We start from the raw sequence: 25,956 nt of genomic DNA on the forward strand, positions 1-25,956 counted from the left end.
TTCACGATGGTCGTGCTTAGGATTTTTACGCAGTTTCATATTCGGCAGAATAGATAGCTTTTGAAGAAAATATACCTTTATGGAAAAATCACTGCGTCGGGTAAGAGCTTAAAAACATCGTTTGCAACTTTGCACACGTTTCCGTTTTAAAAATAATAATTTATTTGAATTACATCGACACTCAATCATACACTTCAATCTTTTAGTAAGTAAACTAGTAAGTATATTTTTTCATTTTCGTATGGAAAAGTATCGTGAGTAGTTTTATTTTCAAATAGTGTTTTTAGTGGTTTATCAGTCGTTTTTTTTTTACTATTATAATTTTCAAATACACAAAATGCCTGTTGTCCCATACCATACGGTACCTACTAGGCACATAGGGGTATTTCACAAAAAAATATGGCTAACATTATTTGTATACATTTCTATAAGTAGTTCAATTGTGTCAATTCAAATACGCTTGAATTGACACAATTGAACTTTAATTTGAATTTTAATTTATTTTTATTTTTACTTATTTATATCGACTGATGGCCAGCATTTGTAGTGAAATAGATCTACTATCAGCTGCAAAAGTGCATGGCGAATTTATCAATGAATTCATTCATAATTTCTCTATGCACTTTTGCAGCTGATAGTATGAACCTACCATTTCCTTAAGAATTATGGTGCGAATATTTAGCGGGCCTTGAAAGTGCCATGGCAATTCAGCGTAAGCGAAAATTGTATGCTCACTTTTAGGACTGCCAAAAGATGAATTCGATTGGTCAGAACCTATCTTACAATTTAAAAACTGCCAAATTCGGGGTTCGGGATCCTGTCTAGTCGATATTGGGAGCCTGTACTAGACAAAAATGTTAGGTATGGCACTCATATTGAACATGATAAAATAGGTACCTATTTGTATAGGTTTCCGTTCTGCACGTCAGAGGTATACTGTGTCACCGGCGCATTCGATTAGCTCTGGATTTTCCTCCAGCAATGTACTGTGTAGCTTTGTTTATTGAGTTATTATATCAAGCAATTTTCTAGCCAATTAAGCGATAAGTGTACAAATCCCATTGCATTAAAGTTTAAAATACTTAGGTACCTACTTGGTACTTAAGTACTTTTATTTAGATAACAATTTTAGGTAATGTTTGTGGTCATTCAACTTTTATGAATTCAATAGGAAATCACGAAAAGGCTGCAAAATAAAATGTAAGTAAGTAATAATGAATTTCACTAATATTTGGTTACACCTCGGATTATACTAGTAGTTACGCCTACTTTACACCATGTTTATTAATAGGACTGCTAGTCTTTTACAACTCTAAAGTTATTTTAGTATTTATGTATGTATGTATAAGCTTTATTGTACATAAAGGAAACAAAGGAGACACAGTTACAGACGTTTAGTTATTTTTTAATTGTATCAGTTTGTGTTTTTTTCATCATGTTTACTTTTTAGATATACCTAAAAAAATTTATAAACTTACAAATAGACCGTAGACTACTTACTACAAATTTATTGAAATTGATAGATTGTAAGTAGAAGTATATAGTTTAATGTTTCGAAACATGTTTTTAAGAATCCATCTATAGGTTACGTCCTTACATACTCGTAATTAGAAGCGAAGTCGTTGTTTATAAAAAAGTCGTAATCACCTAACTGAATTAATTAATCTCAAGGCAGTGTTGCTAAAGAAATGTTTCATGTAACCACATGTAACCTACTAAGTTGTCTTACATGTAAATAATATAAAGAGTATGTAAATCCGATCAGCGAACTAGGGTTGTAAGCTTACCGAGAGAACTTTGCTTTTCGATTCGGCGGGATGTTTTTCAAGTACATACCTAACTTGAAAAGACGCGAACCTATATAACTTTCCTTTCATGTTTTATGATTCATATGTATTAATGCTGTGAAGAGGATTTCGTAAAGAATGAAACATACTCATATCATAAATATTTAAGAGCACTTACACATGTTTCTAGCGCACAGGTTCTTGAAAGCTCAAAGAAAAAAGTGGGTAAATAATTTGGAAGCATTTAAGGGTCATTAGTTGTGTATTTCTCCTTTGAAGTCATTAGGCCAAATAAGGAAAAGTGTTATGAATATATTTTCTAAACCGTATTCAGTGACTTTGTACAGAATAGCTACTGAGTAGATGCTTCGGCTGTAAGGAAAACTTGTTTTTACTAAAAACATATTACCTACAGTACAGAAGCTCAATGGGGAAAGTGTGTGTGTCTGTTTGTTTGTCCGTCTTTCACGGCAAAACGGAGCGACGAATTGACGTGATTTTTAAGTGGAGATAGTTGAAGGGATGCAGAGTGATATAGGGTATTTTTTGTCTTTTTCTAATCCCCCACTTCCCTAAATTGGGGAATGAAAGTTTGTTTGGAGCACTGCAATTTTCCGCCGCAATATCGAAGCCGTGGGCAAAAGCTAGTAATATTAAGTATAGAAATAATTAAATAATATGTATTAAAGGAAGTAGGTAAGCACACTGTATTAAACACTTAATTTTCTACGTGCCCATGTGAACCTGTCTCGCTTTCAGGGTTCGAAAATATCCGATATTTATAATAAATATCAAAATATCGGATATTTATGATATAATATCGGATATATATCAACTTTGATATATATCCATTTATATGGAAGGCATATTATTATTTTGTTGCACTATTTATGAATACAACTTTAGATAAGGAAAATTCTACAAAAAAAAATAACATTTAGTAAAAATCTGTAACAAACACAAAAAACTATATTTTTAACAATGTTACATTTTTTTCAACCATTTTTGTATTGCAATATTTATAAACAAATGATAAATATCAGATATTTATATCCATTGATATATATCGTCGAACGCCGTTGGATATATATCCGATATATATCGGATATATATCCATTGATATATATCCTCGAACCCTGCTCACTTTCATTATAAGTTACACGAAATCCTGGTAAACCACGCTATATTGTCGACTTCAGGATAAACCCCGATGAAGAAGAGGGTCGACTGATACATGACGGAAAGTCGGAGAAGAGATGATGGGATGGGGGTGTTATCTCTCAGTTCTAATCGCCTTAGGATCGAGCAGCGGACGGAGGCGCTCAGGATCAAAGCAAAGAAGCTATTTATAAGTTATATATATATTTTTTTATTTATTGTTCAGAACACATACAGTCATATATCAAATAACATAGGTAGCAAACATAGTATAAGGGATAAAAGACCTGGAGGTTCATAAGTTATGCAGATTATGTCGATTGTAGACATATAAAAAAATATAAATATAAATATTATAGGACATTCTTACACAGATTGACTGAGGCCCACGGTAAGCTCAAGAAGGCTTGTGTTGTGGGTACTCAGACAACGATGTATATAATATATGTATAAATACTTATATACATAGAAAACATCCATGACTCAGGAACAAATATCTGTGCTCATCACACAAATAAATGCCCTTAAGGTAAAATACCCCATAATGGACGGTGATGCCATTATGGACAAAAAAACACAAATCCTTAAAAATAAGTATCTAAAATAAGTTTCAAAAAACTGACGGCTATGTACCATAAACTAGAGTTGTAGAGCTGTTTCATTTTGAAGTTTCAATTAATTCGGTTATTTCTGAAGGATTTGGCGACAAGATAAAATTCACCAGTTTACTGAAAAAAATATCAAGACGAATTCTTAGTAATGTTGCTAAGAGAGTTGAGTTCATGTATAAAATAATAAAAAAATAACGCACGGTGTAATCTTGAATGCGTTTTACTTACTGCATTAAGCATGAGGTAAGGTATAAAACATACTAGTTTGTTGCTCCAAAGATATAAGGAAATGACGTTATTTTGCGAGTGTCCATTACTGGACCCGAAAAACTGCGTACCTCCTATAATGGACAAGGAACAATTTACAAAACCAAAATTTACAAGAAACAATCCTATGTTAAAATAACCCAAACTAATTGTATTTATGGTGTATTAAATTGACTCATTGCGTATCAGTTGGCTTTAAAAGTAAAATTTTAAATTTATTTCACTGTCCATAATGGGGGATCCATTACTGGAGAACTGCCGTCCATAATTGGAGAAAAAACACCTAGTTTTAATTTGTTAACTATGAAGAAACCAATAGGTGTATCTATTCTGCAATACGCTTGAAATGTAAAAGAAGGATAGGACATTCAAGATTTAACACGCTTAGCCGTAGAATTTTTACATTTATCAGTGAAATATCAAAAACAGGCGAATTTTTTTCTTAAACTGTCCATGATTGGGTTCGTCACCTTACCGGGATTCGAACCCGAGACATACTTATAATAACGTAGTTTGAGTGGTAATCTTTGACGATAATAACGTAATAATAACGAGCAGTTCACCTGACGGAGCCTGCCTGGGGGATATAGGAATATGATGGTTTATAATAGTTACTCATTGAATAACGTAGTTACAAGTTACCTACACGTAATGGCACAACGAAAACTAAACTTTTGATTTTTTTTACTATTTACGTTGAATTGTAAACTATTAAGTATATTCAATTTGATTTATAAACAAGTAAATAGGTACTTATCTACATCTGTTGCAATGATTGCAATGACGTGTTATTTGTTTATTATGTTATGTCGTCGTGTATATATTTCCTAATTCAGGTACAAATATGATTTTAATTGTATGCGTACGTATAAAGGCTCTGTTTTTTCCAAAAAAAAAACAAAGCCTATAATTTTAACGAATTCCAGACTTGGTATCAGCGTAATTAATGCAATTAAAAGTAACATCGTCGTTGAATCCGTGTGATCAACGGGTCACTGGGGCCGGGAAGCTGATTGATATCGAATACTTGATCATTTTGTTATTATTTTCAGTAAAAAAGGGTTTTTTGTAATGGAGAAATTGTACTAAACATACTCGTATCATACGATCACTGCATGTACAAACCAATATTTGAGCAATGAAACTGACAACATTTTAGTTTCATATCGATCCATTCGTCACTGTCAAGAATGAGGAGGCACACTGAAATTTTATCCCTTCAGGCGGCGCCTGTGCAAGTGCCTAGGCATGTCACTGTCATTCGTATGTGGGAGAGTGAAAAAAAAATCATCTTCTCACTTATGAAATTCTTTATCTGTGCAATGGACTAATAAGGTGGCGCCATCTGTCATAATCTTTGAGAGTGCCTCCGCTCATTGCGCCGATAATACATAGATTCGCTACAATAAAATACAAGGAAACAAACTCACAAAATTATATTACTAACCGTATACTCGTAAAAACGTTTATTCACGATTTCTCTCACATGTAACAGTTGTAACTATTAACCAATTGACAGGGTACTACAACGTAATTGAATTACGAGTACATTCAGAATTGCATCCGTTGCACTTTGCAAAACATTCATCCGAACTGAAGTATGCTGCAGTATACGCTGACATTAAACGAAGTGTTATAATTGCTTATTTTCATAAATCCTTAACTCAATTATCATGCTCATACTAAAATACACCATTCCCTAAGTTATAATAGGGTTTAAAATTCGAATGAAGGGTTAAAATGTAGTGCGATCTTGTTATAGTTAGTTATATTTGTATGGGGAGAGACAGTCGCTGTTAAGTTCGAGTGAAGAGCACTAAAGCGAGCTAGTTTAATATAAATAAAAGCGCTGCTGCGCGTTCATTTTACATTCTGACTAGCGACACTTGCTTATATCCATATCACGCTTCGCACGGATTAACACAGAAACTTGTGCATACTATATTATATCCACAGTAACAGTAGAAGTATAAAGATGTACAAGACATCCACTCACTTGATTTGAATTTTCATAAAGGGCGATTTTAAGTTGCTGCGATATAATTTTTTTTGTACTCACGTAGTGTTAATTCGTCATTTACATGTCATGCATAGATCTTTAAAACCCTACATAAAAGATGACAGCCCCCGGCCGGCGCCCCGCGCACCCACGCATACGTTACTCTTAAAGCATTGTTAGGAAGCCGTTAATGGATATAGCGCGGGTGCGCGGGGCGCCGGGGGCTGGCGGCGGCGCGGGGAGTGCGAGCGACAGGGTAAGTGCAGGAACAGAGGGGAGGTCGCAAGTCAAAATACAGGAAACAGTGCGAATTTCACGAAAGTTATTCTAGAAAACTATTAAAATGTAAGTGCATGGTCGTAGAAAAAGTATTGTATGCAACGGTGTTTAACTGAGTCAAAAAATACTTGTGGCGTCTTTATTAACAATTTGAGGCGAAGTCGAGTACTCACGCCACTCGTCTTTTTTGACCTCACTTAAACGCCAGTTGCATAATACTCAAAAATTAGAATACTCCGCTATGTAGTTATACTTCTAGAAGAGACAGTTACTGCAAGGAACGTAGAGGTTCACAAGCTCGTAGCTCTAGCTACTGGAAGCAGGTAAAAGTGCCAGTGCTCGTCAGTATCCCAGTAAATGCCACTATCAATCAAGTAAAAAATAAGTCATTGTCAATAAACTTGATAAAAGAATGTAATTTATTAAGTATTAGCGTGTCGAACACTGGTACTTTCACCTTACTGTATTATATCTACGTAGAAGCAGAACAAGTGTAAAAATGTACAAGGCTGTTCACATAATTCAATGCTGGATGCGTATAAACAAGATGTCTGTCACTCTTCCGTATTAATGCTACAGGGCCAGTTGCGTTTCATGCCTAGGGAGCGTAAACCATTTTCACGTTAGCTAATCCGGAAGCACATCATATTATTATTTTGTCAACATTTGAAGCACGCGTTGCAAATATTACTTCAGTATCTCTAATCTAATAGTGTTTAAGATATAAATAGATTATATACACGAAAGAAAAAACGACAAGGCCCACTGGTGGTCGAGCCGGAAATCGAACCTTGGTCTTCAGCTTCCGCGGCTAACGTTTATTACCACTAGACCACCCGCCGTGGTACCCGACAAAATTTCTCTAATGTATGTTATCTCTGATAAGGCTAGGCGCCTTTTTGACCAACTCTAAGGGCGAGCAATTTGTGTTTGCACCTCCTATAATATAAAAAAATCAAACAATATAGTATTTAAGATGCTAGCAATTTCCAAAATTACTACCTCTTTCAAAATTATCCCAATTCACCTTACTTGCAAGAACATTGTGACGCGATTTAGTTTAACCGAATGAAATTTAATTTTCTCTCACCTAGAACAGAATCCAATTCTATAGTTTGACCAATGCGTTGATAATTGGACAGTAAGGAGTTCAGAGCAATAAAATTAATCAGCTCTATTCTGGAACATCCATAACCAACGAAACCCAACTAACTATTACTTTAGATGTATAGATATGGAAGAGAGATAAACACATATCGTTCTCGTTGTGCAAGCATTTGACAAGGCCGTGCGGGCGTAACACTACTGTCATAAACCTTATAACGTCGGGGCGTCCCTATCGCACTTACGAATAGTGTCAAAAGAACGGTCTAACGTGACACGCTTTATCACGCGGCCATGCTTGCCGCCTGGTGTCCGAAATGATAACACATTCTTCATGTAAAGCACGAACTGGCTTTCGGACAAGCTACAATTCTTTTCCGATTTTTATTTAAATCAAAGATAACATAGGTCAGAGATTCAGGCTGACCTAGTTCATTGTCAAACTACGTTAGGACCTGACCGTGTAGGTATTGTCATTGTTTGCGCGGATGCGGGTGAAGTTCTCACTTAGAGTTAAACATGATGAGTTTGAAGTTTTTAAGGATTTTCTTTTGAACTTAAGGGGCTGACAACACCCAACTGCGCAAAATTGATGTTACTTGCGCAGTTTTTTAAGACAAACTATTAGTTTTAGTAAGGCAAGTAAATTATATGTTATTATTCATTATATTTCAACGAACATAGCCGTACTTGATACACGATTTAACGAAATCGGCTCGATAGAAAATAATTGCAAAGATTGGTCTTGAGTTCGTCATTAAAGGGTTCTATGTCGTTTAATTATGCACTTAGTTGTCTTTAATTCAAATTACAATAACAAAAATATACATATCTAAAACACTAACGAAACATATTGCAGAAATAATGCGTCTTTCTATTTTATTTTAATATTTTTCCGTACTTTTCGTACCTAGCCGCCCTGTTTTAGTGACATCGCGCTCTCACTTACTCCCATGCGAATAGACAGTGTACGCTAGCGTCAAGGTCATTGGGTTTTGTCAGCGTCTTAAATCATGCGGGATGTTAATTAATCAATGTGGAATGAACTATCGCCTGCTATGCGGTATTTCTGGACCGATACGACCTTCAAACCTTCAAGAAAATAGCGTTTTATTGGCCGGCAACACACTTCCAACCTTATTGGTGATTATGGTGTCGGGATACCCCCATTTGCCAGAATTTCATTTGCCATAATTTTATTTGCCATCCTATTCAACAATCATAATATTGTTTCTCATAACATCTTATGCCATAATCATTGTTTACTATATTAATCTAGTGCCAGAAACTTTGTTTCCCATAAAGTCAGTTTCCATAATGTCATTTGTCAGAATCATCGAAATCCGTAATTACCACATTCCATACCATCATTTGTCATACAAATTAGCGTCCAGAAAAGTCAATTTCCATAATGTGCTTTGGCAGAATCGAAAACTACTATAATAGGTACTAGAAGTACTAGAGAATGAAACTGCTATCAGAAAGTAGGTTAGGTTAGGTTAGAATTGTGACCCCCTGGAAAATGAAACTGCTATCAGAAAGTAGGTTAGGTTAGGTTAGAACTGTGAACCTCTGGAAAAGGAAACTGCTTGAAAAGTAGGTTAGGTTAGGTTAGAACTGTGACCCCGAAAAATGAAAATACTATCAGACAGTAGGTTAGGTTAGGTTAGAACTGTGACCCCCTGGAAAATGAAACTGCTATCAGAAAGTAGGTTAGGTTAGGTTAGAACTGTGACCCCCTGGAGAATGAAACTGCTGGAAAAGTAGGTTAGGTTAGGTTAGAACTGTGACCCCTGGAAAATGAAACTGCTATCAGAAAGTAGGTTAGGTTAGGTAATAATACGGGCAACAATTAATATGGCAATAATTGCTTATGGCGTTTGAATATTCTATGAAACCATATTATTGCACTTAATAATATGGCTAACAAATAGTATGGCATTGTATGATTATGGAAGGTAATATTCGGATAAACAACGAGTATGTCATATGATTTTTATGGTAAACAAATCATTCGGGCAAATGAAATTCAGGCAAGTTAGATTCGGGCAAATGAATATTATGTTAAATGACTGTCGGGCAAACAATAGACAACCTATGGTGTCCGTAGGAGGCTCACTGATCTTACCATTGATTGTGCTACCTGTCTGCTCGTTTACCCCCTATCGCATGAAAAAATGAACACATCTAGGTATAGTCAACTTCCACGACACCCACGGAAGGAAAGGTGTTGGTGAAATCTTTAACCTGTCACCACAGAGGCAGTGCTCGGTAAGCAATTACAATCACACCCTGAAATGTGAATGCGAAAGTTTAAACCGGAGCCACGTGCGCCAGATTACATATTTCAGTCGTTGTTGGACGTGGCCAGGGGTATTCTGAAACAAAAGTCTTGTGTCAATGTAGTTAAAAAGAAATAAGGTTAAGGGTCTTTTGGAATCAAAAGACGAAAGGACTTAACATTATCTTGAAAGGTATGGAGACATTGGAGACTTCGAAGACTTCTTCGACTTGGGGGCAAAGCAATCCGACTAGCATACTTTGCCTGCAGGCCTATGATGCTTGCAATTTTATCACTTATCTACGTGTCAGTGCGAGAGTGACAGGTGTTTTATCCACGTTGATAAGCAGAGATCGGATTTTTGTGCGTCATCTCATACTAAAAGTCATTAAAATGACGTAAGTCACTAAGAATGTCGCAAATCCGTCCGATCTCTGTATGATAAGTGACAAAATTGAACTGAATTTCCCGCCTGACTATGACATTTCTAGATATATTCGGGAGTGTTCTTAGCCATGTTTCATAAATAGATACTTAATATTACTTAATAATTTCGCCTAAAATTGTAGTAGTAGTAAAACACTTTTTCAGTACAGATGGTCGTTTTTTTACGCACTAAGGTAAAATACCCCATAATGGACGGTGATGCCATTATGGACAAAAAAACACAAATCCTTAAAAATAAGTATCTAAAATAAGTTTCTAAAAACTGACGGCTATGTACCATAAACTAGAGTTGTAGAGCTATTTCATTTTGAAGTTTCAATTAATTCGGTTATTTCTGAAGGATTTGGCGACAAGATAAAATTCACCAGTTTACTGAAAAAAATATCAAGACGAATTCTTAGTAATGTTGCTAAGAGAGTTGAGTTCATGTATAAAATAATAAAAAAATAACGCACGGTGTAATCTTGAATGCGTTTTACTTACTGCATTAAGCATGAGATAAGGTATAAAACATACTAGTTTGTTGCTCCAAAGATATAAAGAAATGACGTTATTTTGCGAGTGTCCATTACTGGACCCGAAAAACTGCGTACCTCCTATAATGGACAAGGAACAATTTACAAAACCAAAATTTACAAGAAACAATCCTATGTTAAAATAACCCAAACTAATTGTATTTATGGTGTATAAAATTGACTCATTACGTATCAGTTGGCTTTAAAAGTAAAATTTTAAATTTATTTCACTGTCCATAATGGGGGATCCATTACTGGAGAACTGCCGTCCATAATTGGAGAAAAAACACCTAGTTTTAATTTGTTAACTATGAAGAAACCAATAGGTGTATCTATTCTGCAATACGCTTGAAATGTAAAAGAAGGATAGGACATTCAAGATTTAACACGCTTAGCCGTAGAATTTTTACATTTATCAGTGAAATATCAAAAACAGGCGAATTTTTTTCTTAAACTGTCCATGATTGGGTTCGTCACCTTAGTTCAAGAAGTCGTTCATTATATGCCAGGTCGAAACTTCGAAGGCTCATCTGTACTGAAAAACGTCGTACGATACACGTGCGAAAAGGAAATTCGTAACTCGTGTCGATTTAAAACACTCCCTTCGGTTGTGTTTTAATTTATCGCCATTCGTTTCGAATTTCCTTTTTTACACACTTGTATCGTAATGTACTATATTGTACCAGAAAATAATACAACACACAAGAAAAAGAGCTTATCACTAGTACAAAGGCGAACTTATCCTTTTTTTATTGTTTACATTTTTCTTTTGGTTCTTTGAACTCGACTACAGTGTACCACCAACATGCTATGAAATTACCGACGTGGCATGTAACAAGCTGCCGTACAATAAATATAAAAACAATACCTAACTCTTTTTGCTTCACAACGTTCCCGCTATTTCACTACCGACAAATAACAAATCAGTTTTCTCACATTTCAATAGCGACCGTATTTCAAAAGTTACCTTTCATTGTCGCATAGTGTTTATTTTCAGTCTACAGTTAGCGTGCAAACGTTAGAGTAAAATTGCGATATTTGAATAAAACAGTTTTAATACAGGCTGTTAATTTCCTCATCGGCAATAGTTTACGAGGTGAACATAATTATAAGCTCAAGCAAGTCGAAAACTATTGTACCAACAATTTTGCGAGAAAAATTAGGAAGTCCTTTTTGGATTCATTTATTTGAGGAAACATACAGAACATAATAATACTTCATAGTAAACAAACATAGTTATATCATAAGCCAAAAGTGTTTCCACTTGGCAAATCATCATGGTGTTCTTGCCTTACGTTTATCAATAAAGTGTTCTTCCATCGTTTGCTGCCTCAACAACATATAGAACCATCAACTCTAGCATCTTACCATTTATTTCCTGTCCACATGACATATACATGAGTATACGTCCACATACATTGACAGAGCGTGGTTGTACACATAACAAATGCTAACCCGTTTGGTGTTTTCCTTTTATTACAAAATAAGTGAAGGAAACAACGAAAAATCGCTGCATACCATCCGCCCACGGACAGAATTGCTAAATCGAAATAGTATTTTTATATAAAACGATATAGCGCTACCCTATGGAGGAATTTTATTGGTGGGAATGTAATATTAACTTTCTTTAGATACAAACGTATGTGGAATTTTGATAAATATTTTGTTGTAAGATTTTGGTAACATTTGGATAAGTTTCATCGTCAGAATAAATTTAATTGCAATGTTATATTTATACTATTGTTATTAAATAAGTGAATATAATTTTTCATAAATAAATGAAAACAGTCTTCATTACTTACATCCCTAAAAGTGGATTCGACGAATCGGTCAATATTTTGCAGTGTACGCTTTTCCTTTAGATTCAGGGATCCCAGGGAATAAGTAATAATATACCTACATCTTAAGGTACGCTATGTATAGGTACAACAAACTCATTTTAAATATCAAAGAAGCTGAAACAAGGCTCATGTTACGCAAAAAACAATGTTCAAACAAAATAAATCCTTATTATATTAAAGAACATAATAAGCAAATGAAATTAAAATAGGTACATTGTCGAGTACGGTACGGTTTTAAGTGCTGAGCCTACCACGAGTTTAATAACTTTATAGAATACGAATAAAATATATGTAACTTATGGTTCTAGCGAGTAACCGTTTGGGGAGCGCCTCGCGCCTGTTCTATAGAAATACACTTTTGAGGTTATAATTAGGGATGTATCCGACTAGTCGCCGACTAGTCGGGAAAGCCGACTATCCGGCCATATTTGTAGTCGGCGATTAGTCGGTGACTAACAGTCGATGGTTTGTGGTTGTATTATGTATGTATCCGTTATGGCTTTGTTTGTCAAAAGAACAAATATCTGTGATCATCACATCGACATTAATGCCCTACCTAATACTATCGTTTTCATAGGCAGGATCACACTAGCTACTAAGCCAAAAAATGGAAAATGTACATAAATATTCTCATAGACCTTTGACCAGTAAAAATAATGAGAAGCGCGATAGAACAAAAAAATACATTCAATAATTCTGGTGAACTTAGTCGAAAATTCTGTTCTGTCCGACTAGCCGACTAGTCGGCCGACTAATCGGCCACCCAAGCGCCGACTAGTCGGTAGTCGGCCAAATCACTAGTCGGTACATGCCTAGTTATAATGCCTTTTTTATTTCGCCGTGTATATGTAGTTATCTTACAAGGGGGGAAGTTGTTGTTTAACCGCACGTACCATTATTGATAACCGAGCAAGCGAAAAATTCCAATATATTGGAAAATTCCACTTTTTATATCCAAAAAAGTGGAATATTGAGTGCTGCAAGGGTTTCAACACGCGAAGGTTAAACATATTTTGTCACCGAGTGAAACACAAAATTTTCTGCCCACCAACCACAAGGAAAATAGTAAATCCATACTAATATTATAAATGGGAAAGTGTGTGTGTGTCTGTTTGTTTGTCCGTCTTTCACGGCAAAACGGAGCGACGAATTGACGTGATATTTTAAGGGATGGAGATAGTTGAAGGGATGGAGAGTGACATAGGCTACTTTTTGTCTCTTTCTGACCCCCCACTTCTCTAAAGTGGGGCGTGGAAGTTTGTATGGAGGATTCCGGCATTTCGGAATTTAACGCGAGCGGAGCCGTGGGCAAGAGCTAGTCTAAATATAAAACTAAATCAAACCCATCAATTCATTGGACGTTCGTAATTCAAAATTATCAATTTAAAGGTCAATTCTCCCAGGAAGCTTCGGATTTCAAGTTAAAATTTCTAGGAAATTAAATTACTTTGCACTCTTGTGGATAAATGTAACTTTCTCATCCATTTTGGAAGAATCAAGAGCGCTAGCTTTACTTGTTGGCGTGGTGAAAATGCAACTTTTCGTGACATTAACACTATCGGGTAACTTTTTCTATAACGTTTAAACCCACAGTGAAAACCTCATGGTAAGTAGAGGGAGAGATTATTGATAGCCAAGCCAAAACGTCTTAAGTTAACAGTATTTTGATGGACGTTACTGTGTTTTTAGAAGTGAAATAAAGGCGCAATCACAGCGGCTAAACAAGGGAATGGGTCCCTCGGGCCTCGTATGACATAATGTGACGAATAGGCGCACAAACCCCTCTAATTTAATACTTCGGCCACATGAGTAAACGTGTTGAACAGAGTAACGGCCTCGAATAAGAAAACGACCGATGACCGACGTGCTTCGAGAATTGGAATACTTATTATAAATGCTTCTGAAATATAACACTAAATTTAGCTTTAAACCACTAAATTTACTAGCATAGATCTGCTTCGACTGCACAAAGTGCACACTAAAGAAACGTATGCGACTTTTATTAATGCAAGATAGACCATTAAATCATTATACATTTATCTATCACTTCATCCACTACTACACACATGACACATACACACATTCAATACACTCTCAACGTTTTACGCGTGCTGGTTGTTAGTTTATAGTTTTAACTTTTAGCTTTTTTGATAATAATTATGGTAATTATTGTAATTATGGTAATTATGGTATTATTGTAAGTATTTACTTTTCCACCTACCTAACCTAGTATTAAGCATTAATTGTATTCTTGTGGACATCTTTTATTGGCTTTCTGTGTTGTAATTGAACATAAGCATTTGTTTTTCCTTGTATTACTGTTGATGGCCCAATAAAAAAAAAAAATCTACATTAATGAATCCCCTTAACTACAAGATGAACCATCCAGTCGTGCATATTATATGCATACATATAACGTTAGACCGTCCTTTTCGCACTATTTGTAAGTGTGATAGAGACGACGCACCGATGCGCTAAAGTTTATCCAACTAGATTTAAACAACATTTATCAACAATGTTTTATTTTTAGTAAGTAAATACACAAAATTAAATACAAAATGGCTACATCGAGCTCTTTAAAAAATGTTGTCTATCTTGTCTCTTGTGGCGCCTCGCTTTGGCGTTCCGTGCCGTAACACCATGCCATTGACATATGACACTCTGTTTCTTTGCGTTGGTCTAGTGATTTGGCTCCAGCTGGCAACGATGACGAGTAAACTAACTGGGATCCATCTTCGCGAACAACGCTGTTACGGCGTCTGTCATACGGCCGTTTTATTAACAGTCGTTCGTGTTCTTTTAGGAGCTTTTGTTTTATAGGTAGTGTTCATTTATTTTATACGGTTTGTCTGATTTTCAAAGCGGGGGCCCATTAGCATCGGCGAATGCCGGGATGACGCAAGGATGATGATGATGATGATGACTATTTGTCTGATTTTGTTATACTTTAAAATATACATACAACATGACATAAACGTCATGTCGTAATGACGTTTAGGTAGGTACGCTAATTGATGTGGACATAATACATTGCGTGCTGAATTATTATGTATGGAAAAAAAATCTCATCTATTAAAAAAAACATGTAGTGAGGGTCCTCAGGTCCGATACTAATCGCTATTAAGTTATTCGCCCATATGGAATACACACGCTGTATATTAATCTCTTTGTCAATTCAAATTTTCATAAATTTGTCTCTGGCCTCTTATTCCACCGTCAGCCAGTCCTCGGAGGCCGTCTTAGTAAACTTTGGCGACGGGGGAGTCTTCAAATCGCTTTACTTCGACGATTCGTCAGCCAATGCGAACGATTTTGTCATTCTAGCAAAAACTTTCCAATTGAATCATTAAGGTTTTTTGCACCTATTTTTGCAGCGATCGGAAATTCATTTCGTTATATCAATGAAATTGCACGTCTAAACCTTTTTAGACCTTTTTTTTGTTGAATCTTTTTTTTTTTTTCAAGAAATTTCATGTTTTGAGCTTTAAGACGCTACGGGAGCGAAAATGCTAAAATGGAAAGGACTCCCCCTTTCAATTTGGGAATTTCAGTTAAATATACTAGTGTTATTAACTAGATTTATCGAAAAAAAAAATGTCCATTAAGAACAACGCAGTTAAAAGATATTGCGAAAAAATCTTTGAAATCGAGGTTTTGCTCTCGACTGCTTCCTCCTTCAAAACTTATTTAAACGGAACGAAATTTAAGAATCTGAATAACAATGAAATAATCTGTGTCGGACCGTTAAGATTTTTTGGCTAATTGTTACCGATCTTAGCTAGTAATTAGTTCTGCAGAGCTAAGTTATATTTAGTTGTTTTTTTTTTGTCATGATATTTTACTCAGTATCGCGAGGTCTTTTGATCCTGATAGAGAAAAAAAATGTCCCAAGATTTCCATACATTTTTCAAACCTTCCATTCCGTTACCGCCATACAAAATGTATCAAAAATATAACGGAATGGGAAAAAAACCTTGGGACACTTTTTTTCTCCTGTTCGGATTGAAAGAGCTCGCGATTCTGACTGGAAACCACATAAAAATTTCCAAATAAAAAAAAGTGGGGGGGAAAACTTTGAAAAAAATGGCCCTCATAATCATGATGATATCTTAGAATCAAGCAGTCGACCATAGTGCCCATATTTTAAAATACATCTTATTGTTCAAAATTTTCAATAATGTTAATACCCCATAAAGGAAAATAGAAAATCCGTTGGTCCGGATACCCGGTTCCGTCCCTTTCGTCTTATTGTTGACCTTTGAACTTTGCGGGTATTTGTGACAATCTCCGTGGCAGGGAAATGGAAGGCAAATATTTTTCACCGCTTTAGGGAAAAAGATTCTCTGCAAAAATATTTCCCCGCTATCTTGTTTTGCACTGTCACGTTGTACGCGTGACGGCGAACTGTGGAACTTTTTTGCAATATTTTTTATTTAGTTATGTGGTTGCAAAAGTGCTGTACACCAACCGCTTGTTGTACTACTGTAGATTGTAGTAGTTTGCTCTAGTTTTGCACAACGAAATAAATATATTAATTATTTTTTTTTGAAATAAAATTTTTAATTTAGGTAGGGTAAACTCGCCTCATTCGGTGACACGCCTTATTCGGTGAAACAACCAAAAATCGTCTCTCGGAATTGGCAGGGTGCAAAGCGGGTGGAGGGGGTAGCTAAAACGATCACAGCGCTCACTACGGCCAAAATTGACATCTTAGTCGCTGACTTACGCTGTCAAATCCATATTGCTGTAAACATTTTCATATCGTTTTTGAGAAAAATTTAATATGGGCCTAGTAAAATTTGTTATGGTGAATTGTAATAACTCCAAGAAAAATATCGACTAAATTTTAGCTATTTCCAAGACCGTGGTGGTAACGAAACCACCGTTTAAGTGAATAGTTGCCGTAAGAAGAAAAGTGTCGTCCAACCTCTGAAGTTTTACTTAAAAGTGCGTAATCTTTTGATACAAGTATTGAATTGAATTTACGGTGAATTTATAGTGCAAATTTTATTAGAGGTAGAAAAGCCGATGTGGAAGCCAATCCCAGTTATGTTCCAAAATCATTTTATTTGTTTCCGTAAGTGTGCTCACGTGTACAAATCGAAACGGATTGACAAAAATGCGTAAATATCGACGTTTCAATCGGACGACGGAGCACGAGAACAATAAAAGCAGAAGTAGTCCATCCGCTGAAGGCTTATCACATTTTAAATAAAATTCCTGAGAACTTATTTCATCGCATTGATGATTACATATTTGATGTGATATCTGCTAAACCTCCAATATTTTCAAGTAAATGAAACAAGTTTTTGTAATGTATACTATAATTAAAAGTTATTATAGCTAGTTTGTTTTTATTTTACAATAAACCCTGTACCCTGTAAATGATATTTATAATACCTATAGTTAGCCTATGAAAATTACAGCATAGCAGTTGAACTGATCAACAATTTCAAAAACCAATGATTTATTTTATACTTTATTGCACATAGGTACAAATGGTGTAAAAAAGTCTTCAATCTATAGAAAATGCCCAGCTAGCACCAATTTCTTGTCTTTATTCATCGTCTTAGGTTGGAAAATGATTTCGTGAGCGATGGCACGAAACCCCGTTTTAGTCACCAGTTTGTTAATTTCTCACTGTAAACAACAATTTTAATGTTATTGGCGATAATGTTGTAACCACCATCGTCAAAAATTGTCTAATATAGTAAAATAACACAAGATTTCATTAATTTTTTCACAATTTTTACTTACTTCTCGCTTAACAGCGGCGACAATATTGTCCATAATGGTCACCTGTCACGTGGCGTGTCGTCGCGCACGGTCCCACTTGTATCACCGAATTAGGCGTGTCACTGAATGAGGCGAGTTTACCCTAAGCTGGGTTACTATTTTTGCAGGTTTGCTAAATACCTAAGCTCATAGTCCACAACTTATATTGTTTCATAATCAGTTGTATGGCAGGATATATTATAAAAAAGTTGAAAACTAACTTACATAAAAGTGAATACTTTTTCATAAAAAAAATTGTGTTTACAGCGTTGTGGTCTATTAACGAAGTTATCTTAGGTAGGTACTTTTTATTTATCTAGGTCATCACTCGTCTTAATTATTATACAATACATATAGAAAGTACCACGGTTATAAAAAAATGTAAATAATAGGATCAGCGACAACTTATTACAGCTATTACCAAACGGGCCGAAACCGGACTTTTTGTAATTTACATGTTATGTGTAAGGCAGGCGGGTAATCCGGGTCTCAAGATAAACTAGGCGCCGCGGCCGTAAATCTGACAAGATTGATGATCCGCCTGACCTTAGCACGCTTGCCCCTGCTGCTGCACGTGCCCTGTGGTGGATCGCCGGCCCTCTGTCTAAAACCGTGCTCATATCACCATAGGAGCCCTGAACCTGACAACATTGATGCCATTTGACCTTGCCCCTGATGCTGCGCGTGTCCTGTGGTGGACCGCCGGCTCTCTGTCTAAAAACGTGCCCAACATCGCACCATCGCCATAGGGCCGTTGATGATGATCCGCTTGACCTTAGCACGCTTGCCCCTGTTGTCACTAGGTTACTACTCATGTCCTGTGATCCCTGTCTATCTGTCTAAAAACGTGCCTATCATTACACCAACACTATGTGAATCTTAAAACTGACAACATTGACGCCTGACCTTAGCACGCTTGCCCCTGCTCTGCTGCTACACGTGCCCTGTGGTTGATCGTTGGCTCTCTGTCTAAAAACGTGCCCAACATCGCACCATCACCATAGGGCCGTTGATGATGATCCGCTTGACCTTAGCACGTTTGCTCCTGCTGTCATTGCATGTGCCCTGTGGTGGATCGCTGGCTGTCTAAAAACGTGCCCAACATCGCACCATCGCCATAGGGCCGTTGATGATGATCCGCTTGACCTTAGCACGTTTGCTCCTGCTGTCATTGCATGTGCCCTGTGGTGGATCGCTGGCTGTCTGTCTAAAACGTGCCCATATCACCATAGGAGCCATGAACCTGACAAACTTGATGCCTTTGACCTTAGCACGCTTGCCCCTACCGCTGCACGTGTCCTGTGGTGGATTGCTGGCCCTCTGTCTAATAACGTACACATTACTATACCAACAGTATGGGAACCGTAAATTTGACAAAGTCGATGATCCGCCTGACCTTAGCACGCTTGCGCCTGCTGTCACTGCATGTGCCCTGTGGTGGATCGTTGGCTCTCTGTCTAAAAACGCTCCCAACATCGCACCATCGCCGTAGGAGCCGTTGATGATGATCCGCCTGACCTTAGCACGCTGGCCCCTGCTGTCACTAGGTTACTACTCGTGTCCTGTGGTGGATCGCTAGCGCTCTGTCTAAAAATGTGCACAACATCACACCATCATCATAGAGGCCGTACATCTGTGTGTTATAAGTCTGCAATACCCAATTTTAGCTTTTATTGAATATAAGTGAGAATTATTAAAGATACGAAGACGTTTTAGTTAATAAGGAAACATAAAATAATGAAATGATTTTAATTCTTGGAGAATCAAATAAAGCTAAATAACACCTGCGGGTTTATGGCGGCTTTTTTATCAAAATACCCATACTCATATTATAAATGGAAAAGTGTGCGTGTCTGTCTGTTTGTCCGTCTTTCACGGCAAAACGGAGCGACGAATTGACGTGATTTGTTAGGTGGAGATAGTTGAAGGGATGGAAAGTGACATAGGCTACTTTTTGTCTCTTTCTAACGCGAGCGAAGCCGCGGGTAAATATCAAAAGCTAGTATGTCTATATATTTGACTGAAAGTCATAGCAGGCATAATACAGTTAGCGATCCTGTTGATATTGTTAGTGTACTGCAGTTTTTTGACATTGATCTCGCTTGGGGTCCAAATTAATTTCGGTGGACATGTTTTTTGACGTTGTCTCATTCCAATATCTACAATAAATATTCATTTGTAGGGTACGCATAATATACAGTGTGTACATTTTATACGGGCGAAATTATCCGTGTCATCATGAATTAAGAAGTATTTATCATGACACTTAATTGTGATGCCGTACTTAGTTTTTTTCCAACAGAAACTAATACGTAGGTACTAGCGGTAATCTCGTATTATCGTGATTCGTGGATGCTTTACATTACGGGCATCATTATTTCGCATGGTTATTTTTTTGTTGTAGTTATAAGCAAGATTTATCTCAACATTATTTGATCCTTTTTTTTTGTTGAGGGGGGGGGAAAATGCGTTCCGCATACCACTAGGGTGCGAGGGGGGACCCTAGTGGTTATGTGGGACTCCCGTATTGGCCAATGAGGCCACGGTATACCCACTAAAAACCCCCCCCACATGCCACCTCACCGCTTTGTTGGCGGGGCTACCGGAACATTTGCGCTCACAACGGCGACCCCGCCGGCGGCAGCCGCCCACGTGCAGCTTCTCCGCGGATGCCCAAAGGCCCTCCACAGTGGGTGCGCCGGATGACAGGGCGCACCTTCCTCCTCGGCCGCTTATAGGTACAGTGACGGACCCCCTCGAGTCCGCCACAAAGAGGCCATGGGCGCCAGAATGTTCCGGCGCCAAGCGGTGGAAATGGTCTTTGGTTCCACCGCTAACCAAGTCGGCCGCAAAGGATAGGGAGAACGGCGCACCGTAATACCGGCACTCCTCTTCCCTTGCGGCCCCACCAATGCCGCTACAGCGGAGCGGCCCCGCCAAGGTCGCAGGGGGTAGGGAGAGTGGCGCACCATTATACCATCACGCCTCTCTCCCTGCGATCCCACCTCGGCTACCGTGGGAGGGCACAGAGCGGCATCCCATACTGCCGGATCTTCCCTCCCACCGCAGTCCTCCCAGACGCGTCTTAAGTGGGCTTTACAAGCCCACTTAGAGCGACCACCTCGGGCCAGCCAGCTCCCCAAACCGGCCGGCCCTGGGTACCTCTTAGCTTCACCGTGGGTGACCAGTCCACGGTTACTAAGCCCCCCCACCACGGCAAGGTGGGCACCCTAGGGGGGGAACATTATTTGATCCTGCGCTAACCTTCGGTAAAACCTTTGCCTGTATTGAATTTACACACTGTTTAATAAAATTTTAGTTAGCTTTCTAACTCAGTCGGCTTAAAGTTTGAAAATTAATCACCACTAGGACCCAAGTGGTGTATGTAAATTGTTTTAATAAAATGTATGACGTCAATAGAGTGTAGGCGTAGCCTAATGTACTGCCCACGAAACTTTTTGCACGGTCACGAGAATTGTGTGACCATTTTAATAGTTATTAGACTTATTACGCTTATTAGCCAACCGCCCAGGCTACACACAGCAGAAAAAAAAATAGTTTTTCTTTTAAAGGTAGACGTAAGTATGTCGATGTCGTCGTGGGCATGACCTATACACTGTACGAGTACATTTTTATTGGCACAATTTTTCCATACATTGTTTTAATGTGGTTCAAACGGCTTGAGCAGCGTATTCGATTAAAGCTTGGGTTTAATGCTCAAGAGCATCGACATTTTTAACGACTTGATTACCAAATATATTCGTAATATATCAGTCAATTTAATACAAAACCTTAATAAATAATAACAAGTCTAAACCTTCCTCAAGAACCATTTCATAGAGTGAAAATCGCATGAAAATCCGTTCAGTGGTTTTTGACTTTATTGCTTACACACATACACACAGACGCAGACAGACGCGGCGGGGGATTTTGTTTTATGAGGTGATGTGAAAATAGTGTTTTATCTTAATTACTTTAACAAAAAACAATTATCTATTGAACAAAAGAAATCATTAAAAAATACATACGTTTAGATCCACAGCGCAGGCTTCGTCATATAACAGAGTGTTCATCCTCCTAAGGTTTCAGGTTTAACAAATGTAATGTTCTATGTCTAATAGGGAACATAGGGACCCTATGCGTAATGTGAGGACCATTTAGTTGGCGTTTCGAATGAAAAGGACCATAAAAACATAAGGACACCCTTTTAAGCAGGAAAGGCTCTTACGATGTGAGGGCGAAAGGTGTTCGTGTTTCACGAATTAAAGCTTATTACTCTCCAAAACCATACACATGTAAAACTAGGCAATATTATTATGTATCTTTAAGTTTTGTTTGTAATTCGAAAATCGGTACAAAAGTTGGCCCATTACCATCACGCCATGCGCTAATAAAAATAGTTCAAGTTTTCTCCCAATTCGTTGGTACATTAAATTTCGATTTGTTATCTGTTAAAATAACCATTCCAAATGATTGGTTTTCTTATGAATTCCAAACTGTAATCGAATTAATCATGTACACGAAGGGGCGGTGCGGAGGTGGAAAAGTGGGGAGGGGAGAAGTTCGTAGCACTTGATCGTAGCCGCGTAGCGCGTAGGTGGCGGTGGGCGGTCATTCATCTCGCTACAGACCGTTCCCTCATCGTTGAGACTTAGACTGGCGTAATAGTTTAATCTTTTCGGATACTCATCCATTCATCCTTAATCAAGGTCACACGCGTTTGTTCGGTTTAAAACATGAATAACATGTGTAGTAATAAGTGCTAGAGTATTTTTCTAATGGAGCGGTATTATGATAAAGTTGTTGAAGTTTTGATATGAGATGAGCTCTTGGCATGTGTCTTTCTCGCGACATTTATATTGATTCCCGCATGCGTGTATAAAAATCTATCTTGATAAAATCATACGCCAACAATATCAATATTTCAACACATTTTATTAATAGTTGTAGCTCTCGTTTCGTGCAAATGAATTGTAGGTACAAATGCTTCAAGTTATTTTCTTTAAATACAATTTCAAAGGAAAGAAAGGAAACTTTAGTGTTTCTTCATTTAAGTACGTTTATCGTGTTGATAATGGATTGCCTAGTCTCCTGGTAATGGTTGCGGTATTTACAGAAATGTACTCATTAACCCCCCAAAGGGTTCGGGGAGACTGGGCGTAATGAAATGCACAAATATTTCATTGCTGTCGCGTACAATAGCGCGGGCGGGGGAAGGGTTGGGGCTTAAATCGTCTGTGAATGGGAAAGGTCATTTGAAAGCGTTGGGCCAATCGACAAAACAGGTCGATTTGTGGTTTACTCGCGTGGTCTGGTTCTGACACTTTAGTTTGTCAGTTTAAGGAAATAAGCAGATATCTCAGAGCATATGTTTCACCGATGTAGCGGAAATGGGTTGTAGAGGCAAAACGACAAGATGTCGTGATTAGCACTGAATGGGTTAAGGAAGAGAGCAAAGATGGACTCTTTGTAGCATTTTTTTTTGTCCTGTAGGCCTAGCACATGATGGCCGCGAGAGTATGTCGCCGCGAGATAAATGACACGTCTTCTTCTAACTGTATTAATGACATAAGGACGGGTAGTCTATCTCGCGGCGACATACTCTCGCGACAATCATGTGCTAACCTTGCTGGCCCCGTAGCCGAATGGCAGTTCTACGATGCGAAACGAAATCGAAACGCCGCGTAAGGTAGTCTGGCTCTGTCGCGCCAATGCGCAAGAGCGATAGAGATATAAATATATCTATGAGCGTAGTAGCGATATTAAGTAGTCCACTTCACAGTTTTAACTATGTAAGCCAAGAACTTTCTAAAGAAATGGACAGTTGAGAACTGCCAATCAACTTTACCTGTTAAATTCAGACTTATGTATGTAATACAACAACACGCACACACGCGAACAACACACCTGCACAGTAGGCCTAGCACATGATGGCCGCGAGAGTATGTCACCGCGAGATAGATCACACGTCTTCTTCTAACTGTATTAATGACATAAGGACGGGTAACACTGATTTAAACTTTTTTACAAATATTTAAAATTGCAAACGGATTAAGAAGTATAAAAATTTCAATCGAGACGAAGGTTTTAATATCTCATCCACACATGGAACCCGGTCATAAGTAAATGCAAGAAGAAACAAATATCGCAGGTTGAAAAACCGAATATCGTGACTGTTGTGTGTCGACGAGGTGACATCCCTAGTGCGCAAACTGTTCAAGTGGGTAGTCAGGACCAAGTGCGGGTAGTTCGAAAAACTCGTACCTACAGCTAGAAGATGTTGATGTCAACTTCAGCCAGTCTGTTACGAGACCACGGGGACAATGCCGTCCTTGAAACGTCGGAGGTTAGTGTTTAAAACATAGTAAATACGCGATTTAGTCCTGTTTGCAATTTTAAATATAAAAAATATAAAACATTTAAAATATAAATATTATAGGACAATTTTTACACAGATTGACTGAGCCCCAGGTAAGCTCAAGAAGGCTTGTATTGTGGGTACTCAGCAACGATATATAACTATAATATACAAATACATATATTCATAGAAAACATCCATGACTCAGGAACAAATATCTGTGCTCATCACACAAATAAATGCCCTTACCGGGATTCGAACCCGGGACCGCGGCTTAGCAGGCAGAGTCACTACCCGCTAGGCCAGACCGGTCGTCAGATATAAGGACGGGTAGTCTACTCGTATCTCGCGGCGACATATTCCCGCGGCAATCATGAGCTAACCCTGCAGAAAACAAATGGGTGGTTATATTTCATTAGAATAGAATAGAACATACTTTATTTAACATCAAATTGGACAAATACAAGGTAGAGGTACATACAAATCAAACTAGATGCTAAATGGGATCCCACTCAGCATGTTGCCACGACAAGCCGAGGCGCTGATTTTCAGTGGGACCCTGACTTAATGAACTCATTAAGCACCGGTGATGATGAAGCTATTCCAACTAGTCCAATTTGAAAACTTTTCAGACGTAGAACGCATTTGTACCATATGATAAGCCAGAACGCGATGCCCTTAATCGCTCTTTGAATAGTCCAGAAAAGTATGCTACAACGCGTATGAACATAGACTCGTAAAGTACAGGTCAATTCACAAGAGCTGGCACGAATGGAACGAACGAAACTTTGATTGTGTGAGTGACACCTGTATTGGTATACAGTCGTAACTGTCAAGAGCCACCATTTTATTGGTTAATCTGTCACACACATGCATATTTTCATTCAAACATTCGTTCCATTCGTGCCAGCTCTTGTGAATTGACCTGTAGTAAAAAACGCTTATATTTAAAGGCGATTTAATAACAATATTTTTTTCCTACTTTTATAGAAGTTACGTGCATGTGACACCCATCGAGTTGCAGGCGTCCATAGGTTACGGTGACCGCTTTCCATCAGTCGGACCGTATACCTGTTTGCCATCGACGTGGTATAAAAAAACCGGCCAAGTGCGAGTCGGACTCGCCCACCGAGGGTTCCGTACAAACTTTCTTTCAAACTACCTAGTAAAAATAATCTCATATTTTCATATAACTCTTAATGACTTGACTAGAAGACAAAAGTATAGGCACTAATGAGTATTATAGTGTATAGCGCCATCTCCCGGTCAATTTGCTAACTAATTTGCGCGACCTGGTTTTTCAGGCATAATTCTTTATAATGTTAACCGATTTAAACAGTTTTTACTTTATTGGACAGAAGATGGTTTACGTAACATCTCGTATTAATTTTAAGTACGATATACATCCGCAAGGGTGGGTAAATTGAAAGTAAAAATCTGAAAGTTTTTTGTGAATTAAAAAAAAAGTATTAAAATTACAAACACGATTATATTTTTCCTGTAATATATAGCATAAAACCAATGTTTACTAAAA

Source organism: Leguminivora glycinivorella, chromosome 7 (genome assembly GCF_023078275.1).
Source record: "Leguminivora glycinivorella isolate SPB_JAAS2020 chromosome 7, LegGlyc_1.1, whole genome shotgun sequence".
Taxonomy (NCBI): Eukaryota; Metazoa; Arthropoda; class Insecta; order Lepidoptera; family Tortricidae; genus Leguminivora; species Leguminivora glycinivorella.